Below are 15,894 nucleotides of genomic sequence, written 5' to 3'. Positions count from 1 at the left end.
TCATTATCACAATCATAAACATAAACGTAATTTATTTTTTCCCACATTAATTTCCTATGTATCTAGTACAATTATGTGGTTTTGTTTCATTAATACAGTGTATACTTTTTCTTTAATATACCCCAAAACAATTAAAGTGAAATGTGACAACATGCCCCATACATTATAACACGACCACATGACAGATTAACATGTTATCTGATCTAACAAAAAAAAACAAGACAAACTAAAATGTTTTTCATATAAAATAACGGCATTTTTTAATAATTAAAAATAAAGTCATTTTTGACAACAAACACCACAAAACACAGCTATACAGCATAAATCAGTACATTATAATAATTAATAATTGCTCCTGATCATTAACTCTCGGTCTTTATTCCCCTTTTCTCGTGGTTTCTCAATAGAATTCATAAAAGTGAATAGAATATCATAATTCTAATAGGAGCTCGTTGTAACACCGTGTGACAACATGCCCCGCCTGCATCAGCATTAACTCAATCTCAACTGTTAAATACCAGATATAAGATTAGAAAATAATATCAGATTTCTCTCATTTTAAATAAACACGAATAAACAGAGATGAAAACTGTACATAAGTAAGAAATGTAGTTACATTAATGTTCAGTGATATTTTTTCTCTGTATAGTGTTGATATGTAAACTAGTAAATACACTAAGTTTCGTCATGCTGACGTGTGTGTGTGTGTGTTTGTGTGTGTTACAACGAGCCCTGCGTTAGTTTGTGCCCCACTAACTCCTACTCATATTTACAGTAGGCTATATTAAGATGCATATTCATAAAAATACATTCAACTCCCCACAATTCGCACCTCGAGTTGCTAGAGTGTTCTTGGTGGTTGCTATGGTGTTGCTAGGGTACTCGCACGCAAATACTGTATTTCTGGCCGTTTTCACCCTCGATGCATGCAGTCGAGCATCCGATGAGCTCGTGAACCTCTCTCGCCTTGTCTTTTGCTCTAGAGAGAGTTATGCGATATGCATTGAATGTCACTGGTCAAGCCACCAAACCAATTTACCTAATGAGAAAGTTGCAAATCCTCGCAAAGCCAAAGCCAGCAGAAAGAGAGAGAGAGAGAGAGAGAGAGAGAGAGAGAGAGAGAGAGAGAGAGAGAGAGAGAGACTCGAACGATGAGCTGGAAAATCCCACGCATTGTTTTCATTCCGGTCCGCACATCTTTGGGATCCGCTCGCGAAACAAGACTTTTAGCCCTCCTCTAAAACCTTTTAAAACTCCCAGCCAAGCTCACAATCCCAAGACAATTCCTCCGACCGGCAGACAAGCTCCTTAGGCTAATGGCCATTTTGCCTTGAGTTGCAGTGCGGTTAATGCGTGCTATGTGTTTCTGGCCGATGCTGTAATCTGACTAGAGAAGTTTCCCGCGCTAAATGAGATATTGACTCTCGTGTGCAAAAGGCAAAATATAGTGGACGTGGGGATCAACGAATGGGGATGAATTTCAAATGCGGTGGCGTGATTTAACATCTTAACATAATCCACATTGTTTTTACTTTATTGTATTATGCTTATTGTTTTGCCTCCTTGTGTTTGTTTTTCTGCCTCTTGTTTTTTTTTATGGGCTGCAAAACAAGAAGGAATGATGTCACTTCTTGATAGGATCACACGATTTTCTTCTAACCGCTGACTTTATATGGAATATGACTGAAAATTTGAACAATGTGAACAATGTTGATGTTCTGATATGGGTCACAAACAACAGAGACAAAAAAAAACAAATAATAATAAAAGCAAATAATCATGCAGAATGTTTGGCAAACTTTCTGTCAAGGTTCTCTCAAAGTTATGTTAATAGAAAAAATCTTCAAAGTTAAATGGTCATTTAGTTGGTCACCTTATCAAAACATTAGCACTAAACTTTTATACATCATTCATGGAACTGTTTTAGTTGGACGATCTAACATTTAAATGCTATTGTTTAAGAGCGTTGGAGAACATTTAAAAGTAACAATTTCATAATGTTTGAAGAATGATAATTGAAAGTCCACCTGTAGTAAATCATTTTATCTCTTAAAACTCATCTTTGCGTTTATTTTAAGCATTTCATTAAGTGTTTTTTCCTTAAAACAAAATGTCTTCATGCCTTAAAATATCTTGAATGTAACTCGACACCCTTGCCTCATTTAGTATTCGCGGTTCTATGAATATGCAAATGAGCCCCGCCTCCACTCACTCACTCAGAGATCCACTGGTTGACGATCACACGTTGATCTGATTGGTTACAAGGTAGTTTGTGACGTCAGAAACACCAGCGATTTCAAAGCGTGTTTTTGAGACTGTCTTTGGTTCACTGCAGTTTTAAGCAGAAAATACTCAGCAATGCTGTCGACTTGTGAATTTACACATGGTTTGTCTTAAAGCATACTAAAAACACCACATAGACATATAAACAACATTAAACGCTGTATTTTCACCACAGGGGGACTTTAAAACCTTTTAACAGGCTCCTTCCCCAATTTGCGGTCACATTTTACAAAATGTATTGCACTATTTTATATAATTAAATCTTCTTCTGAACTTGAAGTTCCATATTTGGCCACGGTTTAGTCACTTTAGTGTGTCAGAAATGCACTTTCTGAAGGCGAGTAAAACAATCTCAAAGCAGTTCTGAAATGTGCTTTGCTCTCTGGACAACAACGTTTGTGTGGGGAAAACACTTGTTAATGCATGTGATGCAATCGTGAGTTTAGGATTGAAACTCTAATCCATATAAAGTGTGTGGCAGTGAGGAGGACTTCTGTGATCGCCATATTAAAGGCCACCACCAGTTAAATCCCTTTATAGCAAAGAAACACCAGTCTTTCATCAGCATGCGTCAGCAGAGGATTTCAGTGCCACAAATAACAACTCTGACAAGAAACTACGGTGGAGGGCTTTAAAACCTTTTTTTGAAACCAGGCATTTGGAGCGTGTATCAAACCGCAAAAGTCATGTGATTTCAGAAACGTCACAGCTGGTTTTTAAACGTTTTGAGATTTCAAATGGTTCGCGTCTAGAGCGCGATGATTTCAACCCATTAAGCTGTTTTTTGTTTTTTTTAAGTTTTAATCATTTGTAGACATTTTTAATGACAGTCTTAAAGCATGTTTTGATTTGCATTTACACGGTTTTAACAGCAGCAAAACCAAGGGCATGAGAAACTCAACAAGACACAGGTGAACAATATTATCAGTAACCATGGAAACAAGCTAAACAAACACACCACATTTTTTTCAGGATGTTCAAATGTGTGCTGATAAAAAAATCTTGTGTAGAAACAATCTTCACTCAAAAACTGCTAGTAAATTTTACAAATAATTACAAAAAAGCAACACGCTGAACTAAGTGTGAAATTTAGAAAGACTCTATTTTCTTTTACAGTGAATTCCTTGAGCAATAAGCCTGTCTGATGGGAAGAGAGAGAGATTTATTGTTTTCTGTAATATTAGACACTTCACAAATGTATCTTTGAAACAATAAGAGATTGGGATTGTGGGTATTTTCTGCCGTGTCTTGCGTTACCTGTGAGAAGAGCAGATGCTGAAGAGACTCGAGCGGATACGGTTACCGCCGTTACCATGGCAGCAGGTTTACCATCACAAAAGTAACCTTCTGACTAACTCAGGTTTCAGCAGATGGAGCCAAACCAGCACAGCCATCCCGTGGAGCTCGTGCGCCTTTCACTTTACCAACACTATATATATATATAGCATTTTTGTTTCTTAAACATTACAAAAATAAAATATATGCTTAACTAGAAGTACTAAAATAACTATAAAATGGAGATAAAGATCAAAACTATACAGGCATTTTGACCAAATACAAGAAAATGACTAAAAATTTTACTAAATTTCAAATGACAACGAGAAATATAAAAGTATAATTCAAATTAGTGAAAACTATAATAAGTATCTCACTGATACTAAAATAAGTCAAACGAATTAAAAAAATTCAGGAACTGAAATAAAGCTGAAATAAAATTAAATATAAATATTAGATTGAAAACCTTCAACTTAAAACAAGTTTAAACAAAGATTAGAAATGTTGCCTTGGCAGTTAACTGAAATAAAAATAAAGTTAAAAGTAAAGGTTTAAAAATGTGAAATTAAAATTAAAACTTTTTTTGAATAAATTTTTTTTCATCTAGGCCTATATTTTCTGAAGAAAACCTGAGTGGTGCTTACCTTCGCAAAACTGTACTTGGGTCGTTGCTATGGTGTTGATAGGTTGTTGCTTGGATATACTGGTTGGTTGCTAGGGTGTTGTGAGTTGTTGCTAGGTGTTCCTAAGGTATTCTGGCTGGTTGCTATGGTGTTGCTAGGTGGTTGCTAGATTTGGTCTGGATGGGGGTTGGTTGCTAGAGTGTTCTGGGTGATTGCTATGGTGTTGCTAGGGTATCCTGTGTGGTTGCTTGGGTGTTGCTAGGCAGTTGATAAGGTGTTCTAGGTGGTTGCTAGGGCGTTGCTATGGTGTTATGGGGGTTGCTAGGGTGTTTTGGGTGGTTGCTATTGTGTTATGCAGTTGCTAAAGTATTCTAGGTGTTTGCTAAGCAGTTGCTAAGGCATTCTGGGTGGTTGCAATGGTGTTGCTAGGTATTTGCTAGGTTGTTGCTAAACCAGACCAAAGCAGCTTGTCTGCGCAACACCAGCTTGTGTTTGTCTTGTTACTCTAATAATTAATTTGTATTGCATTTGCGTTTTGCATTTATTAAGTGTATTTAATAAACTAAACAAGTCGGTGTCAGAATATATTGTCCGCTTTTAGTAGAAAAATAATGCATGGAAATGGCTTGATTTAAATAACCTCAATTTCATCGTGTAATGTGTGTTATTTGTCTGTCGAAAGTAATTCAGAGACTGATGATATGCACCGTTTTTGGCCATGCACTCATTTAATTTCAAGTGAATGGAAGTACAAAATGTATGAATGCATTTTCTCACGGGTGCTAAGAAATGTGTCGCGCGCTTCTTCATTATGTTACTAGGTGGTTGCTAGAGTGTTCTGGGTGGTTGCTATGGTGTTGCTAGGCGTTCCTAAGGTATTCTGGCTGGTTAAAATGGTGTTGCTGGGTGGTTGCTAGGTTCTGGATGGTTGCAATGATGTTGCTAGGGTATCCTGTGTGGTTGCTTGGGTGTTGCTAGACAGTTGATAAGGTGTTCTAGGTGGTTTCTAGGGCGTTGCTATGGTGTTATGGGGGGTTGCTAGGGTGTTTTGGGTGGTTGCTGTGGTGTTATGCAGTTGTTAAAGTATTCTAGGTGTTTGCTAAGCAGTTGCTAAGGTATTCTGAGTGGTTGCTAGGCATTTGCTAGGTTGTTCCTAAACCAGACCAAAGCAGCTTGTCTGCGCAACACCAGCTCGTGTTTGTCTTGTGCCTGTCCCACTTCCATAAAGAAGCGTCTTTTATCCCTTTATGCCGATGGATGATCTGCGCTAAATGCTGGATTATAAGAAGGAATTGAATAGGATCCCAGGAATCCACACTCCTCCGCTTTAAGAGTTTTTCTCAGAAGCTTTAACATGAAAACACTGTGACTTCCTTTAATGCTAAACTTCAACTGTAAGATCTGTCAGAGAAATCCTGATGTACTGCTCTTTATTTTACAGTGCCAATTTACATATGTTACTTGCTGAAGTAATGCAGTAAATTATGCATAATTACATGCAACTAATCCTAACCCAAACCCTAATCCTGTAGTAGTTCATTAATATTTCTCAGTACTTAAATGTATATGTTTTGTCAGGTGTTTCTGAACTTGATGCCCAGCGAATGCATGAATTGAAAAGTAATGCTTAACACTTTACAATAAGGTTGTTGAAATTTTAACATTTACATTTTTGACATTTGTTAAAATTAGTTAACGTTAACTTGAATTAACATTCAAAATAATTCTAATGCATTTATTAATCTTACGTAATGTCAATTTCAACTTATACTAACACATTGGGTTCAATTTTTAATTAGATATTTAACCCAATGATTGGGTTTGTCCATTGTCCATGAAGTATAAAATCAAAAGTTGTATCTGTGCAATATCATTTAATACTAACAATGAGCATTTGTGTTTTCCACTAATGTTAACAAATACTACAAAAGAGGAAAGAATATGAGATTAGGCGGAAAAATACAATGCATGAAATTATGAAATATATCTTGAATGCAATGCAAGTCGCTTCAGATATATGAATGCATCGCTTTTGATGAATGCATAAATCTCTTCAGTGTTTCTGCTTCATATGTGTTCGATCTCACACTGCACAAAAAATATGTATTTTCTCTTGTTTCCAGTGCAAATATCAAAAAATTCTTAAATAAAGATGCATTTACTAAAGTAATAAAAATGCAATACGACATTAAGTCTTGTTTTCAGGGGAAATATATCAAAATTAAGTGAGTTTTTGCTTAAAACATGCAAAATTATCTGCTAATGGGTTAAGAAAAATATTGTTTCTGTTTGAATTAAGATTTTTTTTCTTATAGGCAGATAATTTGGCATGTTTTAAGCAAAAACTCAACTAATTTTGATTAATTTCCCCAGAAAACAAGACATAATGTCGTATGGCATTTTATTCATCTAGTAAATGCATCTCGATTTAAGGATTTTTAGATATTTGCACTGGAAACAAGACAAAAATACTGAGTAAGAAAGCATGTTTGCAGTGCACGGATGAGGATTGAGCAACTGTGCTTTATTGAAGTCAGGAGTTTTATTGTTTTGTCTCCTCCAGGAAAGTGGGTCATGAGTCTGAGACTGTGGGATTATGGGTCGGGAGATGTGTGATTCCTAAATCCTGCTGTCCGTGGAAAGAAAAGAAAAACACGACATGTCCCCCTCTTGACCCAGACCACCTCCCCTTCCCAAAACACACACGAGACGAGAGGAAAGACATCCCTCAATCCCAGGAAAACAATGACGGATGTAAATTAGCACTGTTGCTATAATCCGGCTCGTTTACATTTTGTATTTTATACTAATGTTCATTAAAATGCTTTGTCCCTTTCCTATAAATAAACAAACAAACCTGCTTTACACCTGTGTGATTGGAAAGTGTCGGATGATTTGTTTTCTAATCAAGAGTGGCTCGGCAATAATGACATATAATAATGATAAATGCGTGTTTTTGAGCGCATGACCCCTGAGCTCTTCACGACAGCCCATTTGTCCTGATTCACTGACACACGGCGTGATTAGGAAGCAGATAAATTACAAAATAATAAATACATTAATTTCAGAGGGGATTCGTGACATCCATCATTAGTGTGCTCTGCTCAGAGGTTAAAAAGCACTGGATGTATCACATATTAAGCTTTTGCTTCAAACACGTGATTTATGTAAAAATCCGAAATATATGAAAAATAAAATGATGAATGATAATGCATGACTGGATTTTGGTAATTTCATGTGTGCGCTGAAACAGGGACATTTTTGCATTTCTGAATGATTTTCATATACACACCAACAGATGAGACTTATTATCACATGAAAACGTCATTGTTATTTCAGTATCATCTAGTTCTTGTTAATATTTCACATTACTTTTTGTGCTTTTCTGTTTAGTTAAAGTCCCCCTGTGGTGAAAAATCTAGTTTTCATAAAGTTTATGTGGTGTTTTTAATATGCTTTAACACAAACCATGTGTAAATTCACAAGTCGACAGCATTGCTGAGTATTTTCTGCTTAAAACTGCAGTGAACCAAAGACAGTCTCAAAAACACGCTTTGAAATCGCTGGTGTTTCTGACGTCACAAACAACCTTGTAACCAATCAGATCAACGTGTGATCGTCAACGAGTGGATCTCTGAGTGAGTGCGTGAGTGGAGGCGGGTCTCATTTGCATATTCATAGAACCACGAATACTAAATGAGGCAAGGGTGTCGAGTTACATTCAAGATATCTTAAAACATTTTTCAATGATAAAACGTTTAAATATGACATTTTGGTGAAGAAAGATTTAAGGGATGAAATTATTGACTACAGGGGACTTTAAAGTTTTAGTAATTTGTATGTGTGATTTTGTCATTTTATTATTTATAACTTGTTTTTTATATTTAGTTGTAGTTATTAGAACTTTTTTATACTTTATTTCAGTTAACATTTAATGTGTTTCAATGACTATCTTTGTGACATTTAAGAAGATCCCCCCACATATACTGCTTTGAATTAATTCTGATTTAAATAAACATCACTGTATCTCAGCAATAAGAATCTAATGGCAATTACAAATAATCATAGGGCTAATATAAATGACAACATCCAGAGGAGGATGCGCTGCTGAACTAACATGACAATAGTTCCTTGAATAGCCTTGAAAATAGGCTTTGTTCTCTTTATGCAATCAGATTTCTTTCTTGGAGTGAAATAAGACATTTTTAGCACGAGATTCACCGTTGTTTGTCCTGTTTTCAGTGGATTCTCTGGTTGTTTTGTGCAGGTATAAGATCAGACCACCTAGACTGAGCAGGTCAGCAGAAGGATGTGTTAACTTCTCCTAAGGGCTTTGACCTCTGACCTCTCGTAATGTGTCTGACCTGAAGTGTGTTGCTTTTGCTCTTTCAGACAAGCTCCTGGAGATAAAGAAAGGGTCTTCCGGGTCACGGAGGAATAAAAAGGCCTGCCGTGGACAGTTGTTGTTGAGGATGAAGCGAGCGACACATGCTGGGCTGTAAATGTGTCGAGTCGTGAGCTAAAGGCCATTGTTCTGGATGGCAGTTGTGCCTTTATGCGCTTCATCATTAGCATCTCAATATTAGGAGGTTTGATGCAGGAGAAGTGCAGTCGCTCTCTGAGACTTCAGTGTCAAGAGTCTGTCAACACATGAGCAGGGTTTAATGTGACGCTCTTTTGGACATAAGCGTGGTTTGGAGTCTGGAGTGGAGTGTTTTTAATTTAAAAAAATACAGTAAAAATAGTGAGATATTATTACAATTTAAAATACCTGTTTTCTATGTGAATATTTAATAAAGTGTAATTTATTCCTGTGATCAAAGCTGAATTTTCAGCATCATTACTCCAGTCTTCAGTGTCACATGATCCTTCAGAAATCACTATAATATGAGGATTTGATGCTCAAGAAACATTTATGATTATAATCAGTGATGAATACAGTTTCGTGAAAACTGTGATACGTTTTATTTCATTTCAGGGTTATTTGATGAATAGAAAGTTCAAAAGAACAGTGTTTATTTGAGATAGAATATTTTGTGATATTATAAATGTGTTTACTGTCACTTTTGATCAGTTTAATGCGTCCTTGGTGAATAAAAGAAAAAAAGTGTGTAACACTTTTTTTTAAGGTATAGTTACTATAGTAATAACAGTAAGTTATGCATAAGTACGAGTAACTAACTCTGAACCAAACCCTAACCGTAACGCTATAGTAAATACATATAGTTATTAATATCACTACGTCACCTTAAAATAAAGTGTAACCAAACACAAAATCCACATCGATACAAATAATTGCACTGAAATAATGAATCACAGTGATCACCATTTATTTTAAGGTGACATAATTACTATAGTACTTACTATATTAATAACAGTAAATTATGCATAACTAACCCTGAACCAAACCCTAACTCAATAGTAAATACATATAGTTATTTAATTTGATTCTTTGATCAATAGAAAGTTCAAAATAACAGTGTTTATTTGAAATAGAATATTTTGTGACATTATACATGTCTTTACAGTGACTTTAATTTAAGTATTATTTTAATTTAATGCATTAAAGTATTCTTTTTTTAAAGTGGGTAACACTTTATTTTAAGGTGACGTAGTTACTTTAATACTTACTAACACAAAATTATGCATAATTACAAGTAACTAACCCTAAACCAAACCCTAACTCTATAGTAATAACAGCACACTCTAAAAAAATGCTATGTTGTTTCGACCCAAGTTTGGGTCAAATATGGTCAAACACAGCCGTTGGGTTAAAATTTTAACCCAATGTTTGGGTTTGTCCATATTTTAGAGTGTAAATGATGCATAATTGCAAATAAACCAAACCGTAACCCTATAAGTCTATAGTAAATACATATTGTCCCCTTAAAATAAAGTGCAACCAAACCCAGAATTCACGTGGATAGGAATAATTGCACTGAAACTCTGACTGTGCTCCAGCTTTTACAGGGTTGTGTCCCACAGCTAATCTCATGCAGACAGTTACAGTAGGAAACGAGTGAACAAAAGGCCGGCGGTGTGGCCCGTCCCGACCCGATGACCCTGTGAACGGTCAGCTCTCGCTGGACGCCGGTAGAGAGCGGTTGGACAGTTTCTCCAGCTGCTCGAGGAGCCACTGAAACCTGCCAGATGGACACACTTTCAGGACAATGAGAGTTTCCTGCGCTCAGCCGTACGGGTCAACAAAAGCCCCGGCGTGAAGCGAGCGGACCGGGACGCGACTCTCCAAGCCTCGTCGTGTTCGTGGAGCTAGACATAAACCTTTCGTTCCTCATCCGAACCGGTCCAGAGACTCCTGAAGTCGCTGCTCACAGGCCTGTGATCGCGGATCTACGTTGAGGAACCAAGCCTGTTTAATGAGGCGTGTGATTGGTGCCCTCCTTCCCCGCACAACACACTCCATTCACGGGCGTGATTGATTGTGACACACACACAATGGAGAGCTGGTGTAAGGACCGGCCCGCTCAACCTCTGACCAGCGCACGACACCGCCACCGCTTTACATGCTTATTAATACATGCATACGCACACGGGAAGATGAGCAAACGCACTTCACTATAAACTAACGTTATTTAGTGCATGAACAAGCAATGAGCAATATTTATACAGCATCTGTTAACAGATGCAACTTTTGATCTTAAAAAATCGTTTTAGTAAATGTTGACATTAACTACAATAGTTCTACGGCATCTTTGTTAATGTTAACGTAGTTAACGTAAAACCTGATTCTAAAAAGTGCAGGGTTGTTTTAACCCAAATTTGGGTCAAATATGGACAAACCCAATCATTGGGTTAAATATGTAATTAAAAATTGAACCCAATGGCTGTGTTTGTCCATATTTGACCTAAATTTGAGTTAAAACAACACTGAACTTTTTAGAGTGAAAGTGCAACGCATTCACTTTTTATATTTGTATCTACTGATTTGCACAATTGCATATTTATATATTATTTAGTGCATGAACAAACAATGAGCAATATATTTTTACGGCATGTAAACAGATACAACTTTTGATCTTAAAAAAAATGTTTTCGTAAATGTTGACATTAACTAAGACGTTGTAGAAGTATATTGTTCATTGCTGTATTAATTTAAACATAATTGTAAAGTGTTATCAATGCATTTACTTCTTCTTTGTTCGAAAGATTTGCATTTTGCAAACGTTTGTGAGAAATGAAGTGAAGTAAATGTTGACATTAACATTATTGTGTAGAAGTATTGTTCATTGTTATATTTAACCTTAATGTAAAGTGTTACCAATGCATTTACTTCCTACTCTATTTGTATTTAATGATTTCCACTATTGCATATATACTGTTATTATACTCTTGTCCCTATTTTACTTTATTTAGCTCTGGCCAATAATGTTTCACTGAAAAGCTGCTCAGTACACTTACTACACACTCTTTGTATGATTTATTTTTATCTAAAGATTTGCATAAATATTGTGTGTTGCATTCATGCGAGAGTTGTATTGTGTCTACTATTTTGAGAAGTGTGTGAGAACGGAAATAAAGTGTAAACAAGATGGATAGATGAAGTTCGCTTTATTGCTGATAACTCCAGACAGACACCATATTAACATTAATTCTCTTTAATATTTTCTTCTTTTAATCCATCTATGTTCCAAATGCATTGCAGTATTACATACTGTATACAGTCTATACTTACAAATAATAATAAAATGTGAATAATGCATCGTTATCCAACGCTATGTTGCATGTTTAATTCAGCTAGTCATAATGGATTTTGTGAGATATTAATGAGATATTAAGCATCGCGATTGATATTGCTTCATTTGTCACACTGGGAATGAAAGGAATGCAGTGAGATCTGGTTGTGTGATGCTCATTTTTGACAGATTATCCCATTATTCTGTGCATACAGACTTCACACGCTGTGCACAGAATGCATTTAACAGACACGTTTGATTGTATGTTTTGAGAGCATCAATCCGTAGTATGAAGAAGCTGCATGCCATGTGTATGTGTATAATGCCTCAAAGTTGATTCCAGTTCACACCAAAAACTAATACTATAATGAAAACTATTTAAATCCACATTAAAGGTACATTGTGTAATATTTAGGAGGATCTGTTGACAGAAATGCTATAATATATAGGCTACATATCTAAGTTTTCAGTGGTGTATAAAGACCTTACATAATGAACCGTTATGTTTTTATTATCTTAGAATGAGCATTTCTGTCTACGCTGTCTGTCCGCTTACATCGACATGTTTCTACCGTGGTTAAAGAAGTGTAAAGAAGCTGCTAAAGTCAGTGAATAAAACACTGACACAATGATGAACAAGTAACAATAATATTCACAATAACATATCGTTTTACTGAATAATTAAGTAAAAATCATTTCTTAATTTATCTTTGTAAAGATACCTCATTGTTTAACTGGCTACTCTCTGCTGTCTCAGACGACGACATCACTTCCTGTCGGCCACCGTAACATCTGATGGGTGCAATTCACAACCTCACCACTAGATGCTGCTAAAATTTACAAACTGCACCTTTAACGCACGATAATAATCTGTTTATTCTAAGCGCGCGCTTCAGTTTTGTCTGACGCTCGCGCTCTTTAAAGCAAGCTGGATTTTGATTGGTTGTCAATGTTTTTATCATTCATTAGCTGATTAGCTATCTTTTGTAGCCCCGCCCCTTTTTACCACCGCGCTCCTTGTTTTCTTTCTTCCGTTTTTTTTAATCAAGAATTTTTTTCCTGCAGAACGTTATAGGTTTTTTTCCACAGCTGTTGGCAGCTCTTACCTTCACTACGTTACTGCGCATGCGCTGTTCCTCATGCATGCATTCATAACGAGGCTGCAATCAATGTCAGCATGCAGCAATGCATAAGAAGCTCCGCGCCTCACTTTGAATTTACAGAGCAAATCAGGCTTTTCTTAGTAAACTGTTAATCTAGAGCTAAAGCAATAGAGCGAATAATATAGCACATATACATTAGTCAAATAAAGGAATAGAAATCATCATCTTTCAAATACACCCAGGTCATCGTTAGCCTACAGATTGTTAACTTGATTTATGGCCTGTGCTTCAGTGCTCCTGCTGTTTTATATCAAGCACATTTATTTTAGACATTATGATATGATGGTGCATTTCAAAATATTAGCAGATTTAACAGGTCTACATAACACACACACACACACACACACACACACACACACACACACACACACACACACACACACACACACACACACACACACACACACACACACACATATTTAGTGCTGGGCAATTATTAATCGCGACTAATCGCATCCAAAATAAAAGTTTGTGTTTACATAATATATGTGTGTGTACTATGTATAACTATTTTGTATTTGTAAATACACACATATGCATCTATACATTTAAGAAATATTTGCATGTATATAATGTTTATATATATATATATATTTTTTTTTTTTTTTACTTTATAGAAAAACAAATAACACATTTTTCTTAAATATATACATGCATGTGTTGCTATCTCTGTGCATGCGAGTGGATTTAGATTATATTGCTCATGAACTGAGCACATCTGACTAACTGTGTAGGAAAAAAACTTGGAATACAGAATATGATGCATCTGCTTTCATCTGATCCTGTATCTCCAGAGACTCTATCATTCATCCATCTGTCCTCATAAAGACATGTATGATGTTCATAGCCCTTAAATGCACAATCATTTTAAAAACCTGGACATTGCACTCCAGAATGATATATAGTTTTGATCCTCAAGGAGCTTCAAGTGTTGGAGAGCAGCGAGGATGTGTGTGTTCCTGATCATCTGCGATGAGCTCGAGCTCCGCCACCAGAGCAAACGCCAAACACACACACACACACACACACACACACACACACACACACACACACACACACACACACACACACACACAGGTCTATTAAAGCCTGATTGAAATGGGCCTGTAAGTGGGGCTCAGGTGCAGAAACACTTCAGCAATACTGAGATGAGAGGAACGCAGCAGATACAAGAGCTGGACCTGAGAGAGACGTGTGTGTGTGTTGGTGTGTGTGCGCGTGCGTGTGTGTGTGCGCGCGCATGTGTGTGTGCGTCTGTGCGTGCGTGTGTGTTTTGTGTGTTGAGTGTGTGAGAGTGCGAGAGTGTGTGTGTGTGTGTGTGTGACAGTATCAAATTTCTATGTTGCGATAATTCCTGATTTTTATCATGGTATACGATACGGTATTATCACGGTATTGAAATAAGTTGTAATAAAAGTGTCGTCATACCTATAACAGGTTTAACAACTTTTTTTCTTATAACAAAAAGATCTGAACATTAAATACATTAAAGCATTATAAATAACAATAGGTAACACTTTACAATAAGGTGTCATTAGTTAATGTTAATTAATGCATTAACTAATGTTAACAATGAGCAATAGCTACATTTGTTACATAAGTTATTGTTCTTTGTTACTGTTAGTTCATGTCAGCTCATTAAATAATAGTTACAACTTTTGATTTAATAATGTATTATTAAATGTAGAAATTAACATTAACTAAGATTAATAAATGCTTTAGAATTACTTTTCATATTCAGTTTCTGCGGAAGAGTGACCTCTGACCCGACGCATGACATGTTAATGAACACGGAAGCGCAGAGGATAGAGCAAAACAAAACACCAGTCACGAATTATACATCTGAAAGGAGAATTTCTACAGAGATAATGTGGGAGGAGCTTGACTTTGTTGTCTGAACTGCGAGCTAAACTTGCGCTACTCCTATATTCTAAAACAACCTAAATTTGTAATGACTTTAATGTGTACATTTTAACTGATGTATAAAATAATATCTTACACTCATGGTCTTTTTTTTCTATCTTCTCCTATTTTTCCTTTGTTATTTTTCTTTTTTCAGCAAATTATTTTTAACTTTTTTTCTCTCCTGCATGTTCAGATGGCATTGAAGATATTGTTGATATATTTTGTGTATTGTATACAAAGTTGTTTATCATTAATATCTCTGTACGGTTTGCAATGATAATAAAAACTAGAATGTATACATATTCTGAATAAAATGTGAGTGGTGCTTGCAGTGGCAAAACTGGGCACTCGGTTGCTAGGGTGTGGTAACACAGTTACCATGGTGATATTTACACATTTTCGAAAACAAAAACAAAACAAACGAGGCCACCTCCCAACCCGGTCACACTAAGTGCAGTGGTGTGGGGTGCATGTGTATTACACGCAAAAAATCAAATGCATGCGAAAACTGCGTATCATATGCACGTAAAAACTCATTTTTGCGTATAAATTACCCGACAAACACAATGCGTGCTATAGAGATGCATTGTCATGAGATCAGGCTGCAACCTCCATGTCTATACGATGTTCTGCTGCTGAGGTACAGGTTATTCATGTGTTTGTACGGTTGCCAGGATACTCTTTCTGGTTACTAGGGTTTGCTTACTTACACGGTTTATGGGTTGATATTTAAAGACTGTTTGCCAGTCTGAGTCGAAAAAGGCCAACTCTGTGTTTCTACAATGTTCTGGTGCTGAGATTTTGCTTGTTTATTTTGTTTAATGGTTGCTAGGGTCCTGTAACTGGTTGCTATGGCGCGGCTATTAAGTTGTTATGTCACTACTTATTGGCTACTTGATAGGCCGAGTCAAAATAGCCCAACCCCAAGTCTTTCTGATCTTCTGATCCAAA

At 36.2% G+C, this 15,894-nt stretch overlaps 1 protein-coding gene across 1 annotated transcript in view; it reads right to left on the bottom strand.

Moving 5' to 3' along the window:
- ak1 (adenylate kinase 1) overlaps positions 1-15,894 on the bottom strand; it is a 227,115-nt gene that overhangs the window by 97,035 nt on the left and 114,186 nt on the right. The gene's annotated exons all lie outside the window — the stretch shown is intronic.

The sequence above is a fragment of the Siphateles boraxobius genome, unplaced genomic scaffold (assembly GCF_051911475.1).
Source record: "Siphateles boraxobius isolate OS27281-9 unplaced genomic scaffold, OSU_SipBor_1 67, whole genome shotgun sequence".
Lineage (NCBI taxonomy): Eukaryota > Metazoa > Chordata > Actinopteri > Cypriniformes > Leuciscidae > Siphateles > Siphateles boraxobius.
Note: the sequence above shows the minus strand (reverse complement) of the source record. Positions and strands in the feature narration are given on the sequence as shown.